General features: G+C 40.6%; 1 protein-coding gene across 1 annotated transcript in view; it reads left to right on the top strand.

Moving 5' to 3' along the window:
- Nucleotides 1-1,048: 1,048 nt before the first annotated feature.
- The window catches only part of XYLT1 (xylosyltransferase 1), a 597,640-nt gene continuing 579,327 nt past the window's right edge, over nt 1,049-19,361 (top strand). Inside the window, exon 1 of the mRNA XM_051775893.1 lies at nt 1,049-1,072. The gene's annotated coding sequence lies outside the window, so the exon portion shown is untranslated. The remainder of the gene's footprint in view (nt 1,073-19,361) is intronic.

Here is a 19,361-nt window from a genome sequence, read left to right as displayed (position 1 = left end):
AAGAACTCTTAGTGTTTTTCTCCCCACAGAGGTGCACTGTAGCCCTGCAGTCTTCTGGTTTCCCTTGGGATGGACAAAATAGATCAATGTCCATAATATTCCAGGGCAACGCAGTGCCAAGTGTAATGGCTACTGGTTGTGTCAGGAGGAAATCTTACACTGAAAAATGTCAGTGCCAGGAGAGAGGGGAGGGGTTTAATACATCTGTGTTGGATCAATGTATGTCAAACATCTTGCAATTTGCATTCCTGTGAATACCCTGCCTTATAAATAATCTTTGAAAGAGTAGGTACACCACAGCATTCACTTGAATAGCAGGTTGACAACTTTTCTATTAGCTGACAAATATTAAATAGTTCAGTACGTGATGCGAGTAAATAAACATTGGCTTTATGCACACACATGGAACAAATCTTTCTTTTATCCATATGACAACAGGGATGACTAAATTTAATGATAGTTCAGTTCATGAAGAATTATGGATTAGTGGTGGATAAATACAGAAATATGTTTCTCATATAGGTGTGACTGGATTGCAAAGAGGCTACTAGAAATGAGAAAATGTCTCTGGCAATATAGGTTTATCCTCTGCTAGCTCATTGCTACCCTACTCAAGTAGATACCCAGATGCAGTTTCACCACTATGTTTAAACAAGGAAAATATCTTGGTTTATTTGTACTCTAGTTTGGGACTTGAAATAAAGTGATACTCTACTGTTATAACATGTGCTTTTGTGAATAGGCAGTACCCTAAGGGTTTTTTCTCCAGCTCCTTAGACTAAGTAGGAATGCTCTGAAATACTGTGTGCAGGGCTGCCAATGAGACCACAGTTACAGGTACAAGGCAGGACAGGAACAGATGAGCCTGTGCTGCTGCTTCTTCTTACAGGCAGAGTGATGTTCTGGATAAAAAGAATCAAATCTCTTCTGCCTTTCAGGTTTCTTGAGGATGTCTGGGGAGCAGAGGGCAGGGACTGTGCTGGTGGTTTCTCTGTTACCACTGAAAATGAGCAGTTGCTCAGTTGTGTGTTATGTGTGTATTAAAAAGCAGCAATGATGCAAATTCTCAAAGGTAAGACAAAAGTGTTCTAAAAATACTCTGATTTTGCTTAGGGCAATATCTGAAGGGCTTGAACAGACTTAATACTAAAGTGGAGGGAATTATCAAAACTATTAATTGGTCAGCAAACACATACTCTCTTTGTGTAGAAATAAGGGATAATGTAGAAAATCTTTCCCTTCCTCTGTACAATTTAAACTCTAAACAGACCAGTCACAGCATGGTCATTGCAGCATTCACAGCTGCTAACAATAAATAACCTGCAGCATGAGCGATGTAAGGGAAGAGCAAGTAAGAGAGCTACTATTACAATTTCTCAAACATTCCTGTAGGTCCTGAGTGTATACAGTTTGAAGTGGTGTGTGGTCTCCTCTTCAGCTCTGCTGAGCAAGAGCTGGAACTGAGTGGGAACAACAAGCTATTCCTTGCTCCTGTGAGCAGAGGAGAACAGGGATGGGCAGACAAAAGGAGGCTTTTTTGCCCTCCCTTGGAATTCAGAGTATTTTTCCCAGAGTTGTTGAGAGGGACCACCTTGCCCTCTCCTTCTGCCACAACAGAATGGATACAAGTGGAGAAAGGGCACATCTCTGATGCAGGAGGAGGCAAGGATGTGTAGGGGATCACAGATAATGTGACAGGAACAGTACAGCTCCTGGGTTCTTACCAGGCTGCTGCAAGCCCAGATGGCCTTTATGGACTCCAGGGCCTTTGTAAAGTGATGTGAGTGGAGCTCACTGCTCTGAGGAGAAGAAAAAGTACTTGCCAAAACCTGCTATTGCAGTGAGAATGTATAAATATACTTGATAAGAGTTCTCTGGAAATATTCCTTTAAATAAATAGCTGATAGGCAAGACTGCAGACAGATATGGAGTTAAGGCCAAATTTATCATACTGGTAGGCTTTGCTGGGAGTACTAAATATTGATGTTCACTGTTAGCATGTGCATCACATTATGTGCCATTCGTCTCAATATAAATACTGAAGTGTCTGACATGGCATTACTCACCATGTATAACCTGTCAGAGCATGTCACTGTAAATCATTCATACTGTTGCAACCTCGTTAATTAATGGTTAAGTACAAAAATCCAACAGACTTTTATTTCTGCATGAGAAGCAGTTATGTTTTATTAAACCAATCACTGAGTGATAAGGTAATGAAGCTCTCTGACTAGTTTTATGTGTTTCTGTGCACATGTACAATCTTTATTATAATATCTTCAAAGGGTTTTTTTTCTCATTAGCATTTACATAGTTTAAAATGACAAATCTGATAAAAATGAGTGAAATCTGTGTTCTCAGATTCTTAGGAAAAAACCTCATCTGCAGTAGTAACATCACCCCTTTAGTTGTGGTAGTTGATGAGAGAAATTTTGGGACAGTCCTCATATCACAAATGCCTAGGAAGGGGGAGAGAGAGAGAGAGAATGAGAGGTTTGTAGCACATCTTCTCTCACTGGCAGAAACTGTGATGCTGCTGAAGGCTTTTTTCAGCAGATGATTGAGTTATGTGAGATATCTCTGTCCAGTTTCCTGGAGATCCTAGGACAGAGTAGGAGCTGACTATTTGGGTGCAGTCAAGAGACTCAGACTATAAAGTGTGGGATGGCAAACTATTTTCTCCAGGACAGAAGTACTGTAGCCCCACACACTGTGACAAGCTGGAGCCCTGTCCAGCAGTGTCTCTAAAACTACACTGAGGCAGTACTTAAACAACAGTTCTGTGGCAATCAATGAAATTTTCTTACATTTTGAAGACTAATGCAGCCTGGTAAGGCAAAGCTTTAAATATTTTGGATTACAATGCCAATAACCCTAGATTTTTAGTCTACAGTCAACTTTTCTCTTAAAGGGTAGAACTTTATATTAAATATCTATGTAATATCTCTGGAATTCTGCTCATAAGCAGGCTCTTTTCTGCTGCATGGATCATGGGAGTTTTCTCTCTGGTGGAGCTCATGTAGAGTACCAGCACAGGAGGACAAGGCAGAGCTGCTGTACTTCACTTGTCATCTGATATAACTTCTCTTCCTTCCCCAGCCAGGAGTTTTGTGCATATGAAGCTGAAGTCAATTGGCTATAAAAGGTCATCAAGCACTGGCTAATCTATCTAGTATCTATAATTAGAACTTAGAGGACAGAATCTTGCAGAAGCACTAACAATCCTGGAGAAGCTAATTAAAGCTGAAATATGAATATAGGAACACTCCCCAAGAGGGGGAAAATCAATCACATTATTGCATTGAAAGAAAAAGGGAAAAAGTTTCTGAACCTTGACTCAGATACCCTTTGCATTCTGAATTGCACAGACTCTATCTGAATCTGATTTTTTTTTAAGTTAAATTAACTAGTAGGACATTCTGCTAAAGTAGCAATTAGGGAATTGTAATAATTATTGTTTTATTAAAGAAGGAAAACATGTTATTTCTACTTGTGATGCAAGAGCCAGGAAGCCTAATTGTCAACTGCTTTCCACAGAGGAGCAAATCCACGACATTCACAGTTACATCAGTGAGAGTAAGGGAAGAACAGGGTAACTATTCCTTGGCAGTACCCAGCTTTTGCTGCATGAGAGGTGCCATGGCCAGGGCCATGGTGTTCATCAACTCCCTGTGCAGCCCAGGGCAGGACCTGTGCCCTGGGAGGATGGGGCAGGTGCCAGCTGGGTCACACAGGCCAAACTTGATCTCACTCCAGTGCAGCACCTGCAGATCCCGTTACCTCTATGGAGGACCTTAGGAGCAAGGCAAATGTTACTTTCTGATACCCCAGGGAGTCTAAAGCTAATCATTTTGCTTTGTTTCATTAGCTCAGCTGTAATGTAGCAGAGTTAATGCAGTCATATCCCAGTTAAGGTACCAAGCAGCTTTAGCTGCTTATCTGCCATGGAAAGAACCACATTCACTTCTGCGATGAAAATTAAATGTGGAAATAATTCCCTTTTCCTTTTTGGAATATTACTGTGCTATTAAATAGGCTTAAGACCATTAAAGAGTAATGACATGAAGTTGCATGCATCATTATTTTAAAGGAGATTGAATGAAAATATACTGTCTATCTGTTCCAGCCCTTGCCTAATCCTCAGTTTAATAGAGATTTGTAAGGGCCATGGTGCACAGACATTTAGTAATGAAGCAGTCTTCAGTCTCTAAAACAGGAAGTTTAGTATCTACATTATGAGTGAAGTAAGCATAAAAGACATCAAAGATCCTGTTTTCTCAGTCCCAGTAACTTTAAAGGTTTTCTGTTAAATAATGTAGTTATACCTAGAGAAGTTAAATACAAAATAATAGTAGAATATCACATTCTTTGCTCTCAGTTACTTAGTGTACCAGCTGGTTACAACCATCTGATTTCTGTAGTTGACTACCCATTAGTTGCTCTTGGCTCCACTGCCCTGGTTTGAGCAGACAGGGGCTGCTGCACAGTGTCTGGGGGCTTCCCTGTCATACTCGTAGGGAGGTGAAACAGGAAGACTGAAGGTCACGTCTTCACTCCTAAATCCCATCTGGTAACTTGGGGCACTGAATCTGGATCTTTAATGTGTGTGTCCAACATCCTACCACCTGTTCTAAGATGTTCTATCATCTGAGCTTGGACTCTCAGATCTGGTTCTGAAAATTAAGGTTTTATGTGTATTTGTCAATGCTGAATGATTGACAAGGTTAGAGCATGGGTCATCACCTCTCCTCTGCTGTGCTCGTCTTAGTTTAGAAATTGTGTGTTTGTGGAAATCAACCAGCTTCTTTATTCTATGTAATGAAAAAAAATAACCCAAAGATCTTTTAATGCAAGACTCTAATTTCCTGTGAAGGAAGCCTGACACACACTGTCATTCACATCACATCAGTGCATTAAATGTACAAGAGCTGCCTTTTGTCACAGAACCAAGAGCTCAGTGAGGTTGAGGGAAATCCTGACTACCTTGACCCACGGCTCCCTGGCACTGCAGATCTGCTGCCTCCTGTGTGCTGTGGCTCACCCAGCTTGTCCCCTCCTGCCAGGCTTTGGGCCAGAGCTGCCCACAGCTCCTGGGACACGGGGTAGCACACGGGGAAAATGGTGGGCCACATATCCACAAAAGTTTTGAATCTTCCTTCATTTACATCTACATTACCTGCCCTGGTTGATACTTTAGAAAACAGTGCAGTTCCTTTAGAGTGGCTGAAAACTTGATAGAGGTTCCTGCTCTGCTCCTGGTCTGAGAGAAAAGGATGCACACAAATATAGAGAGAACCCTCTGAAAGGCTACAGGTCAACTCACTGCCATGCAAACTTCAGCAACATGTACAATCTGTGTTGGCAGCAATTCTGCAAACCAGAGAAAGGCAGATCCTACCTTGTGACTTACAGAGGCCTGGGAAGATGCAGTCAGGGACTGAAGTGCCTGTGCTTCCACCACCTTGAGGGAGGAGGAGACTGGGAGGGTTTGGGTTTTTTTTTAAGACTGCATTTCAGATTTATTTTGATTTAGAACTTGATTACATCGATAGGAAATCTTTACATCTGAGTTGCCTTCTTTCAGAGTAAGGACTGAAATGGAAGAGAACATAGTGGCAAATAACTGGAATTCATATTCAGAATAAAATATTCATACAAGGAGGAAATGGGGTCTGTGCTTAATAAAAAAAAAGTGATTGTATGCTGTGATAGCAATTATGTACATTCAAATATTGTGCCTTTCTTCAAATCTTGGTTATAAGTCCAAAATATATAATTAATGATCCTATCAATAATGCATTTCTAATTTTAAGAGTATGAAATAAAATTCCATTTCTTATCTTTATAGGCTGGCCCTTTAAGAAAAATATTTCTTGGTATTGAGTCTTATCACAAGACACAAAGAAAAGATCAAGAGGCTGAGATCTGTGATAGATTGACAGGGAAGTTCCTGTTTGGAGAATGTAAAGTATTTGAAGTTTTTATAGATCACAACTTTCCTTTTACTACAAAAAAAAAAAAAAGGGGACTGTGAGATGAAAGCAGTTTGTTGACTGTGCAGACCCATGATAGAATGCAATTTTATCTCTTTCAGTCACCATCTCTACTCTGAACAGGTTAAAACAGAAACCCATTAATGTTTAATTGCTGCATGAAATAAATTGGTGGGTTCAGAGTCATTGGGAGTAGAGCAGCTCCCCATTATATGAAAACTGCCCTTACAGGTGACTCGAAGTTGATACTTTTGTGAGCTGCCTCAGCCAGACAGTGAGCCCAAGGCCTATGAGAAGTGAACGTTGCCTTTATCAGGGGACTATTTCTACCCCTTCATATGTTGGTTTCATAGTAGTCATTACTCTCCACTGATGTCCTAATTCACCATGACATATCTGGGGCAATGCTATCCTACAGGGTCTGGTGTGAAGTGTAACCAGGAAGGGCACCAGGAAGAATTTTCTTGGATGCTCATCCATAAAAGGTGCAACTTCAATGAGTTGCCTTTGTTTTGAAAACCTTGTTCATGTTGTTCTTGAGACAGATTGACAAGTGGTTTGGATCAAGACAAAGTCTGTGTAAAGCAAAACCAAAGCAGAGAGTGTCCTCCCCTATTTTTTTTCTCTTTTCATCCCTCATTTCCATTACTATTTAAATGTTTTTTTGACTCCTTTTCATTTTCCAAAGCCTCTGTTGCATTTAGAACAACTGTTTTGTCTCCTGCATTATAAAGTGACACTTGTAGCACCACCCCCAGGTTGTGTAAGCCAGTTGTATTTACTAAACTTTTCTAGCTCTCAAGTGTGCAGTAGTGGCCAGATGTTTCTGGAAACCCCACCCTTCACAGTTAACATTATTGCATTCTGTAAAATTAACTTTTACAAGTTTGCTTCTGCATTTCTCAATGAATGTTGGGAATTTCTTTCCTAGTTATCAGGATTTTCAGCAGTAATATGTCCAAAAACGGTACAAACACGAAGCGTGTAAGTCTTAGTCTTGTAGATTCCTCCACTGCTTTAAATCATTTGTGTTATTAATAAATAACTACCTGGTTTTATCATAGGGGGGTACAGTATATCTAAAGATGATAATCTGCTTTCCAACAGCAATTAGCCCCAAAAACAATTCTCCAAACTAACAAGCTCAAGCAGGACTTAAGTCACTTTTATCATGTTAACAAAAAACTATGATGAGACAAAGTGCAGTATAGGTGCAGCTGAGAGTCAACCTGCCTAAGAATGCTCCATATAAAGAGACACAAAGATGGAATGCTGCATTCATGCTTACTCTTTAAAACAATACCTCATTTGTAACAGTAAGTGTTCAGTTTAGAATCTGGATCACTGGTAGCTCAGGAAGATGTGCCTTCAAAGGTCCAAGGCAAAGAGACTGATATTCACAGCTGAAGGGCTCTTAGGAATTTCACTTGCCTTCAACTTATCTCTCAAAGTGAATTTCAACTAATACCTCTCTTGGAGGAAAAAAGAAAGTAGTCTTTGGCTTAAATTGTTTGTGGAAGTGAACACAAACAAGAATGCAGCTGCTGAGGAAAACAATTTCTTTCTTCTCTCTTACCTAGCAGGAGGATTCTTGCTGAGGTGAACAACTAACTAACAGGGAATCTGATCAATAAGGCTTTTGCCTACCAGGAAAGTAGAAGACTAAACACAAACTGTTTATTGTGTGATTATAAAAGGAAATGGGTGTTGAACTTCTCATTAAGAGCAACTTGGAGAACAGAGCCCCATTGTGCTAGGGCACTGTACAGACAAATACTGCAAAAGACAGTGCCTTCTTTGAGATGTTTATCCTCTCATAGGGAGCCAAGAGGATGGAAATATGCTTTGAGAGGTTAGTCTTCAAAAACCTAACATGCAGGCCATGTAATCAAACACCCACTGGGTTATTCATTGATTGTTAGTCATTCACAGTTGACTCTCAATGACAAACAAACTTATTTTAATCTTATCCCCTCATTTGTATTCATGGGCTTTGGGTATCTGTGAAAGGGAGATAAATGTGAAAGCTGGTACTGTGCTACCAGCCCTGCTGCTCTTCCAAGAGGGGGTGGCAGTGAGATCATGCCTGCCTGCTGGCAGGAGGAACCTCCTTGTCCCTTGGGGAGGGAGCAGCCTTGGCAGCACGGCCTGCCACTCACTGCACCCAGGTTGTCCCCAGGTCACAAATAGCTCCTAACGCACATGAACCAAGTCAATTTTCAGTTCAAGCCTAAAAATGTTTTACTGTGTTGATAATGTGGTGACAGTAGGTAGATATTCATTTTTTCTTTATATAAAAATCTAGTAGAAAGAAAATGTCATCAGTGTGGGGTTTTTCATTATCATTTTTCTGTCCCTCACCCAAGTCCATGAATTATGTGGATGTAAAATAAAATAAAAATAGAGAAAATATCTGCTGTGTAGATGGAGAGGGTGGGGAAAGGCAAAAAGTGATGGCGAAAGAAGAATAATGACCATTGCTACCCAGAAAAAAATTGGTTGGTTAGGTTTTGAGACAGAGCACTGGGCAATGGCTGACTTGACCTTAGCTTTCACCTCTGTCAAAAGAAAATGAAAAGGCAGAAGAAAATTAAAATGTCTATAATAAATCAATATAGCTACCACATTCATAAGAAGTAGAGATGTAATGTCTCTTCAGGTCATTCCCACAGGGAAATGTGGATTAGTCCTTAGTCTGGGGTTGTTTTCTTGGTTTTTTTGAGCATTCTGCATCACCTCTGGCAAGAAGTGGGCATTTTCGTGAACATACTTCCAGTGTGAGCTGAATATTACATACTTCATAAGCAGAGAATAAAAAAAGATAAAACTTCAGAGAAGGTTGGTTTTTAGGAATGTGAGACAGTTGCAGGTTGTTACTTACACAGGCCTTTTTACATTGACTCAGTGTAAGAGATACAGTACTATTTGACCATGAATCCTGTTCATCTCTACATTTATTCCAGCTAAATAAAGGAAATTGATGCAGCTGAGGATTCAAGTCACCACCAAGCCTGGTGTTCACTAAGGAGGGCAGATTATGGATGGGGAGTAAAACAGCTTATTTTGATGTTTCCAGCTACTTTTATTGCATCACAAGTATTGAAACAAAATCTGTCAGCCCAGGAACCAATGAATTGGTCCTTCTGTTAAGGCAGCACAGGCCATCTCTTTGAAGCAAAAGTATCTCTGGAATTGCATCTTTGTTTTGGATCTTTATGTTTCTTTTTAGGTTCATCTTTCTGTCAGACTTCTCCCTGAAGTCAGTGGAAATGCTGACTGCACACAGCCTGCAGGACGGGACTCAAAGGAGTGCTCATATTTTACCTGTCAGAAGTGTATGGCATAATTTTGCATTTAAGTTGTGAGCTTTTTTTCAAAATTCCTTTGGAGGACTGGAATTTCAGAGAGACAAACAAACAGGCAGAAACATAACAAAGAACAGAAGAGCCAACAGTTTGCAAAGTGATGCTTTAGTGTCTTGTGTTGCATATTTTTATGAGGTTGTATAAAGTATTGTGATGTTGTGTTTTGTATGCGAACAGTCTGCTGAAGGGAAATGTGGCTGCAGAACTGGTGCAGTGGTTGAAAGCTAAATTAAGCTATTCAGTGGAAGACAGTTTTGAATTGCCCACAGAAGGCTCTGATTTTAGTCTAGATTAGTTTAACTCCTGTTATACTGAAGACTTTGCCATAGTCACTAAAAAGCCAGTGGTAAAATAGCGAAAGAGGTCAGATTTCATCAGGACACAGGTTCTGATGCTGCCCTGACATGATTTCTGCACAGCACACAATGTGATGTAAAGGAGCACTCTTTCCACCCAGGAGAGAACTGGCCAAACTTGGATCCCTGAGCGTGCCAAGATTTGAGACAATATTGTGTTAACGATGGCAGTGGTGTGTCTGTCTCAGAGATGAAGGGGATTTCTCTACACTTTGTGCCGGAGGGTTTGGCTAAGTACAGTATTAGGGACAGGTCTAAATGCTTTTTCACTACTTCTGGATGTAAAGAAAAAGAGTCAAGGTAGAAGGAAAGTCTTAGCTGAAGAATGTGTGTACCTCTTAATTTTTATATGAGATGCTGAGGCCATGAGTTAAGTTAAGTTATATATAGTTTAATACCACCAGTACTCTTGCATAAGCTTTATTATTTAAAAAGAAGCTGTTTCCCAAAGCAGTATTTGATGCAGGCAAACGTTTCTATGTGCATCCAGGAATGCAGTCCAGAGAATCTTTGCTCTCTGCTGCCACCATTGCAAATGACCTTGACTTTCTGTTCAGTGTGTTCTGGCTGCTCACAGTGGGACAGGTGTAGGCTGTGTTGTGTCTGAGAGCTGGGAAATCCTGCTGGGTGGGATGTGACCCACAGCTTCTCCTCACCGGGTTTGGAGATGGCTCCATTTGTTTTTGTAGGACCGTTTCTAACTGGCACGTGGTCACTCGAGTGACCTCCCAGCACAGCTAGGATTTGTGAATCATCATCACAGAGTTAATGAATTCTCACAAAGCTTGATGTCTGCACTTGGGAACAAAACATTCTTGTCTGCCTTCAAACTGCTTGAAAGAAGCCAAGCTGTTGCAGATGATGTGGGGAGAAAGGGAACTGCTAATGCACTGATAGCAACCACTGTGTCCCCACCTTTCTGGCTCTGCAGAGTGATTTCACAGTGAGACTAAGTTATTCTCTTCACAGAGTTATTTATACACTGTGTGACTCAGCTATCTTCTGAGGGATAGCAGCTTGCCCGCCTGAAAAGCAAACTTTGTGGTGCCACTTGTGTCATTTTTTCCTTAAAATATTCGTCCCATGATGTTAGAGCAGTGGTGGAAGTGCTATAAGCACCAAAACAGTGGTAGAAAATAAAAAAAAAGCTGTAGAAATTGATTAATGTTAATCATAACCTGAAAAAATGGATAAAATTGATTTGTCGTTTGTATTTTCCTTCCTTGTGTCAATAACAAAAGACCTTCTGCTGCAGGAGGGTTAAAAAATAGGGAGCTGCAGTTTCCCTGTGAACCAGAACTTCATTTTACCTCTGCAGAGTTTCTGTCTCGGTACAGTAATTTCAGTGGCTGCTGTGAAATAGTTCCTAATTTATAATAATGAAAAATCAAGGATCAGCCCTTCCTTTGTTGTCATGCATTGTGAAATTATTTTCTTTTGTGAGGCACAGATAGAGCTTCAGGAGATGTTCCTTGACTTTTTGCATGGGCTGTTTGCTCAAGCGGGCAGGATTTTTGCTGGGAAGAATGTTTCCATTGTTCTTGGGAGAACAGGGTTTATGAGTCTTTGTATTACACCATTTCACCCAGGTTTTGTGATGTCCTTTTGCTGTGTGTTTTCATTTATATGCAGTAAGGTTTGTTTGTTTTTGTGGTTGTTTTTGGGTTTTTTTTGTTTTTTTTTTTTGTGAGAGTATTCCTTCTCATATCCTGTGGTCTTTTTTTATTCTGTAACAGTAATTGTTTTGCATTTCCTTGAGGCAATGAGCCATTCCGCTGGTGGGAGATAATCTTTTTTTCTTACCAGTGAATTATGTGTATGAAAAGGCAGAGTATGTGGATTGGGTTTTAACCTTCATTGCTATTGGTTTTCATCTTTTTCAATCTTCTCCTCACACCATCTTTTTTAACCTAGTTTCTAGTGATTTTGTGGTGCTGGCTTTGTTTTTGCTGTGAGATAGCTGAAGCTTAGTTGTGTCAGATGCTTTTCATTTAATCCAACTAAATTCCTCTTTATGAGTTCAAAATCATCTTTATTCATATTGTCCTTGTTGTCAATTTAAAATAGAAATCCCTTAGCAATGTAGCAGTTCATTCAAATGAGAATTATGAATACCTACAGCCTGATAATTTTGGTGGTATAATGTGCTCATGTATCAATGCTCAGAGTCTCATGACTATACTACTTGTTATTGGGAGGGAAAAGAGCCCTGCAAAATCCTGGTGGGGTGGTGAGGATATGTTCATCTTTGACTGCAGGTAAGCATCCCAGTCTGTTTGATCTTCAGCTTGATTACGTGGAGACAGAACTTTTTTAGGTTGATCCCTTGGTGAGAAGGAGCTAATTGCTGGCCAAGGATGTTCTTTGAGCTTGCTTCAAGCTCCTGCCTAGCACTGGTCTCTTTCAGGTTCTTTGTGCTGACTGAATAATAATAATAATAATTATAATCACCACTGTGATGAAAGTAGAATGTTTAAGAGAGGAATTCCTGTGCAGAGGGGGATGGAATACCGATCACTTCCATGTGACTGATGACATTATATCCTAGAGGTGTGACTTTGGTTCTGCTCTAGACCTTTATTTGACCTTAGAATTGGGTAAACACTGTCCATGTGCAATGAGGTTTCCTCTATTGCACAGGAAATACTAAGAAACCCGTTACTCTCTGCTCGGGGTTTCGTGCACTGATCATGCCTGATGTCCTTGAGAAGGACATTTACTTCTCATGATGACACTGTAGGTGGCTGTGGGTGGCTGAAAACAATACTGAAACCCAGGAAGATAAGAAGGGGCATTTCTTGGGGGCTAGATTGAAGTGGAAAAGTCAGGCCAATTCTAATGTTTTACAGGTGGAAAACCACAAAATATTTGACAAGCTGAAAGCTCAATATGATTTCAGTTACACAGACACTAATGTCAAATAAGCAATTATACTGAAGTCAAACTTCTCCTGTAAATTTGTAACACAGTAGAAGAACATTATGCATAATTACGTTACATATCATTTTAAGGATGGAGCTCATATTCCAGGCTCCATTAGCTTTCAGAGTCTTTGTAATATATCTGTTGAACACATCCTAAAAAGTTAGAGACAAGATTATCATTGATTTTTATTCACAGCAAGAGATTTGGCTGAAAATTGATGCTGCAGTTTCAGTTCTATTTCTTTGAATATCTGTTGTCTTAAATTTTGATATCTCTATCCACAAGACCCTTGCATAACACCAGTCATGATTCTGGGTATCTTTTTTCACCTAGATAAAGTACTCTTATGGCAGTGACATGTGGGTGCTGAAGCAAAGAGCTGCAGTGACTCAGCTCTTGTAGCTCCTGGGTACCTGCTCTGCCCTGTTGCCAGAGGTTACAGGAGAGATGCAACAGAGATGCTGGGGGGAAATCTCTGCTCTGCCTTGCTCCTACAATCCTGACATTTTAATGTGAATGGCAGTTAAAATATCCTAGGCCATGAACTGGAGTGACTGAGGAAAGGGCCCATAGGATGGTTTTCTGAATGTGACAGAAGCTCAGAATCAATTTAGTCACTTAGAATCTCATTTTCCCTTTTCTCCTTGCAAGATCAGACCAAACACTGAGCTTGTTCTGTCCTTATCTGCACTAAATGTCTACTGTTCCTACACACATGATGATTACTATCTGCAGTCAGAAACTTGCCCTGGAGATGTGCCCTTCTCAGAGGTGTTGTAAAGGGGATGACCCCTCAGAAAAGACTCTAAAGATCAGGGGGTCATTCTGGGTGTGGGTGTAGTGTCTGCAGATTTCTTTTTTATTTGAAGAATTTGGCAAGTGGTATTTAATATTATTCTCTCTTGGGGATGTGCATTTTGCCACCTTGCCACTAACACTTGCTGAAGAGAAAAATGAAAAACTGTGTGATGGAAATACTTGTTTTCTTGTAAATCAGGCTGTTACTCTCTGAAAGATTATATGTAAGGTTATTATTCTTCTATACCAGGAAAAACTGCCTAGATGAGTGGTCTCAACTGACTTAGGCTTCAAGTTGGAAAGTTTTTTTGTCCTGTTTGGAGATGGGGATGGTGGCTCTGTTTCCGACTATGTGTTTGTCCTTAATGTGATGGTATTTCCATTAGACATGTAATTTCTAAACTAGGAAGAGTCTTATTTCTGGATAGTGTTAAATGCACATACTGCTGCTCTGAATCAATAAGACTAATCAATTCTTTTTGTCTGTTTTGTTCCTTATCCTCTGTTCTTTTGAACTGTTTTGTTTTGCTAACACACTCACTGTGTCAATTTATTGTGTAGTTCTGGGTTAGAAATGGGGCTCTCTCTGTTTCCATCAGCTTTTCAGCTTTTGAAAACTAAAAACCTTTGATATTGCTCTCTTTTTAAGCCTATTTCATATTAAAAATAATGCAACATAAATTGCTGGAAAAATTAACCTTCTTCTAAAGTGTGATTCAGAGATAGCAATTCAATTCTGAAAGTTGAGGCACTGATAGGAAAATCAGTAAATTCAGAGTAGAAAAATTACTAATCCAATTTCAATGCAGAATTATGGTTTGGTGAGAGAAATTCCACAAATATTGGATAATATAAAAGAAGTTGCTGCATAGAGGACTAGTATTTCTGCTTACCATTAGAGAGATGTACACCCACTTTTCAAAGTCATGACCAACTTATAGAAGGCATATCAGAGCTAGAATAATACAGCACAAATTGCCTCATCATCATGGTTTGATCTGTTGGGATGGTGATGGGAAGCCACTGACCTGCCTCCATTCTGGTAGAGCATGGCAGGTGATAATGTGAGATACATGGTAACATAATGCTTTCTAGTGCTTTATCATATTAATAATTTTTGTATTGTTGTAATACTGATTTTATTGATCTGTACCATGAGTACTGACCTGATCTTTCTCCTTCTCAGTCTCAATCACACTGTGAATAGAGGAACCACAGTGATTTTCAGTAATGGATATGATTCCATAGCAGCAAAAGCACGTTCTCCATTTGCTCTGTGATGAAAAGCTGTGTAAGAATCCCCCTGTAACAGGCTACTGACCCTTATAAAACCCTTTTGTACAAGTATGCTCATTATCAACCACTGCTAAAGAAACAAATGCTTTCTCTTCTCTCAAGATGAAGTGCTCTGAATGACAAACACAAGAGAAATGATACAGTAATTTGCTGATTGAAGGTGTGGGAAGTTGATTCACAGTTTACAGAAACAGCAATGATATCATTCTACCAATATAGGATTTTAGACTTCAGAAAAAGAGATGCTTTTGACTGTACTTTGCACAAGAATTTCTTAGAGGTACAGAATGAATACCTAGTTTGTGTTGGCCTGGTTGTTGAAGTCACATACAGTTGTCATATTTGAAATGCCTCTTTATTCTAAAGATAAACAAATTTACAGATCCTGCTGATGACCACTATCCTGTAATGGTAACAACTGCTGACAATATGACACAAGGCTGCTTAATGTTTCCCCTCTGCTTGCATTGTTGTCTGCGAAAGTATTACATGTATTCAACAAAGGCCAGTTTGACTCAACTGATTTATCTCTTTTGAGTCCTTTATTAGTATTTTAGTCCTTACTGACAGGTTGAACAACCCTGTTAATAGCATTTGGAATTCTCCTGGAAGCTCATTCTTGAAGTATAGTTCTTGTGGGAATTGTTTTTGTAGGGGTACCCCCAAGACTGGGAGTTCTTGGGTTGCATCCTTCAACCCACCGTGCTGGACAGGGTACAGGGTAATGAGAGATTGGATTTGGAGGGAAGGGGGGGAGACTGAGAAGAAACAAATATTCTTTCCTGTGTGGTAGCTCTCTGACTTTGCTGCTGGGCTTACAGGAAAATGCGGGGAAGACCTTCAGAGCTCAGTTTCTGCAGTTGCAGAGCGTGGCTTTTGAAAATGTCAGGCGCTCGCTCTGACCGAGGCTGTGTGCTCAGTGCCAGCCAGGCAGCAGCGCTGCAGTTGGCTTCCCTTTGAGCCTCCATCTGTGAGCATCCCTCCCAGACACAGCACTGAACACACACAAGTGGAGCTGTGTGTTTCCTGGAGAGGTGAAGACTTGATAAAAACCTTTGCTCCGCCTCAGATAACGAAGAGATGATCGCTCACTCGCGCCTTAAAACCGCCCTTAAGGGAAGGTACAAGTCAATATTATTTCAGGTAGAATAAAAGGTGGAGTGTGTTAATAGAATAATGATGATAGAAGCACTGAAAGGCTGCCTTATTGCCTGAGATTATATTGTTGCAGCAAGGCAGGACTAATTCATGATCAAATCATTAACTACCTTTTTCAGAAGGTTGTCTTTGTGCCCTTGTGCTTTGGTGTGCATACCTCCCACCTGCCAAGCCCATTGAGCTCTGCAGGTCCTGTGTCCCCCACAAAAGCCCACAGGAGCTGGAGCTGAGCTGCCAGGCCCTTGTCATGATGCTCTGAATGCCTGAACATCCACCGGGGTTGTGCTGCCTCTGGGTGCCCTGACTGCAGCTCCCCCTTGTCACAGACAAGCACTGCACAGGCCTGTTACCACGATCTGTTATGTGGAATAGGGGACTAAAATATACTGCTCAGTGTATGGTAATGGGGTAAAAGACTGAAAGGTTCTCAAGCTTGCTGTGAATTGCATCTCAAAGTTCTGCCTATGGAATTTTACATTCAAGAGCTGTAGAGTAATGACAGAAAGAGAAATTTCGGTATGGATAGCTCTGCTAATTGAGCTAATAAAACCTTCCAGAGAAAATGACAGATAAAAGCACAACAGGATTGGATTTCTGCTGGCTCCTAGAAAGAGGAAAAGTTAATTTTTTTCTGGGAAGCATATTCATTCACATTCTTCTCTAAGGGCAGAGCCCTAGTTTTTTTCCCCTACGGGACACTTTAGACAATGATCTGCATGCACAGGGCTGCCTCTGAGCTGGTCTTCCTGCTTGCATGCCATTATCCTAGATTAACTGTTGCTCTTTCATAAATGCTCAGTTTCCTGACCTAGTGGTGACATTTGAGGAAACACGAGGGGGGCAGTGAGTTTTATGTCACCATGTTGGTCCTTTACAATGTGAGCAATGCTCTTGTTCCTCTGTTCTGAATTTTTCAAGGACGAGCATTTGTGATGTTAGGACTGTTTTATCGATCTTCTTGGGTTTGGGAGCTGTGGCCTGGCCAGGGAAACCTCCTGGGATGGCAGGAGAACTTGCCCTCTGGATCAAGTGCTGACACTGCAGCTGTGTGGTGTGGGACAAGCTCCAGGAGCAGACACACACACAGGGGATGAGATCAGGGCACAGGTGGCAGTGGGAGAAGGGAAACCAGATTGCTGCAGGCAGACAGGGTCTGTAGGGACCAAAGAGGCGCGTCAGTCAGGGGAGCCACGGCAGGTGTGGTGGAAAGCAAAGCGGGAATGAAGGACAACTTTGCAAGGACACAGTGGTGGGAAGGGAGGCAGCATTTGTTTTCAAATGAGAAGATTTGTATTTTGTACCTGAAGAGTCGTATTGGTTTTGTTTAGGATTTTGTGTTCTGTTTAAACAGCTTTGGGGATTAAAGCCTCTGTGTGCCCCCGGCGTGGTGTCCCTGGAGGCGGCTCCCCCGCGGCAGTGCCCTGGTGAGCGCTGCCCTCCGGCTGCCTGCCAGGCTACCCGTGTCCCCTCCCTGTCTTCCCAGCTCCCCACCTGCATCCTCAGTGGAGTTGGTTCCTAATATAGCAGCAGAAAACCCGTTACTAGATCTTGCCATGCCCCTCACACTCTGCATTACGAGATGAGGATGTATGGACATGCCCAGCCTGCTGCAATTTTCAAAGTCGACAGTAGGTCCTGGGTTTTTTTCAGGAAACTCAAGCAATCTTCCACCTGGTTTATCCCCAAGTTTTTTGAGTTTCCTGAGAAATAATTTTAGCACTGAAATGTTTTTATTTATGTTCATTTTCTATGACTTAGCTGAACCAGACAGTGGGTATATCTAAGTATTTCCTTCTTGCAGCTAAGTAAGTGGGGAGTTGCAAGAGGATGAGAGAGAATAAATATTCGTGCAACTCTTAATTAAAATATTCAATAGTGGTTGCAACAAAAAATATACTTTTCTTATATCTCTGTTACTGTGACATGTTTCATGAATTCATGTTACTACATAAACTGTATACATCACATGGACTTAAAGAAAATGTTGAATGCTACCAGTAGGAATAACAGAGTTTGATTATGTGAGAATAACAAGAAGAGAGAAGCCCATGTCTGCCACCTCTCCCAACTTCCTCTTACAAACACAAGAGACACTTTCTTAAAGAACAGCACCCTCACATATGTGTACATGGATTTGTTTTGTCAGTAATGCAGGAAGACTATGTGCTTTTGGGTTGTTTAGGGGAGGGATTTATTCAAATATACAAAAATGGATAAAAGTTTGCTGTTTGAGGTGTATTACTATGAGCAGAAGGGACAGCAGAAGTTTACCTGGAGCAGGATCCATGAATCTTGCTGGGATTTTAGGATGTAAGATTTCCGAGAACCAGGCAGAGCAGCAAGATCATGTCTGGGGCTTACACACAGACATCTTTGTTCCCATCTTTGGAACTGGGAATGTAGGCAGCCTCTGCCAGAATCTGGGAAGTCACGAATCACTGAAGTGCCTATCAGGCAGCCAGATGTGTCTGAATGTGGGAGGTGAAGGAAGTACTCACTGGGAAATGAGGTCAAGCTTGTGTTTTTACAGAACGACCCAGCAACACAAATTCACGTTTTTTGGTTGTAAAGAAACATTGGAATAATTTGACTTGTATGATGATACAAGAAATAAGCCAGGGCTGGGGTAGTTTTGGATTTTACCAAGGGAGACTTAGACTGTTACAGAACTGGAAAGACTGAAAAAGGAAAATGGGTGGAAAAGCAATATTTCCAGGTTGCTTAGCTAAAGAATAGTCTCAGCACAGTTGGATAACAGTCACAGATGGAATTTGATACATGAAAAGAAATAGAGTTCTGGATGATGAGCAAGCAATGTTCTTCAGAGTCTCATAAAAGCAAAGTAAAAATAGGATTGTTAGAAGAGAATTTGATCTCAGAAAATATTTTTCTAACAACAGAACATCTAAAGGAAAGTGAAAAGAGAAGCTACCCAGGGACTGGCTGTGTTAAGGTTTTTCTGCAAACGGATAATTATGTTCTACTTCCTAACTGGAAATATTTTGTAGATTCTTTGCAGATAGTTCTCATCTGCATCCTAAGGGGGGAGTTAAGTTCAAGACACTGAAGAATATATTGATTTGAATTATCATAATGCAGAAAGGCAAACTGAAAGCCAGAGATAGATAAAACAGAAATCCAATATATCCTCATACTATATGCTCCCTATCTATGTCCATGAACTTTATCTAATAGAGTAGCAGGTCTCTTGCTCTTTTAACCTTCTTGTAAGTTTGATTGGTTTGCTGGTTGGTTTTTGGTGTTTTGTATTCTTTTTGTTTTGTTTTGCTTTTTGTTATGCAAAATATTTTAGACTATTTTATACTACAAAGCAAATCTATAAAATGCTCCAGAGTACCTGGAGTGGGATTCCTCTCACCTAACTTTAGTCATCTGAAGGTTTTTCAACTCCCTGAGAAGTCAGTGAGGATCAAGAGGGACTACCAGAAAAGGAATCTCAATTGCCCCTT

This window comes from Manacus candei, unplaced genomic scaffold (assembly GCF_025592945.1).
Source record: "Manacus candei isolate 608988 ecotype Guabito, Panama unplaced genomic scaffold, ASM2559294v1 h1tg000002l, whole genome shotgun sequence".
In the NCBI taxonomy this organism is placed as follows: Eukaryota; Metazoa; Chordata; class Aves; order Passeriformes; family Pipridae; genus Manacus; species Manacus candei.
Note: the sequence above shows the minus strand (reverse complement) of the source record. Positions and strands in the feature narration are given on the sequence as shown.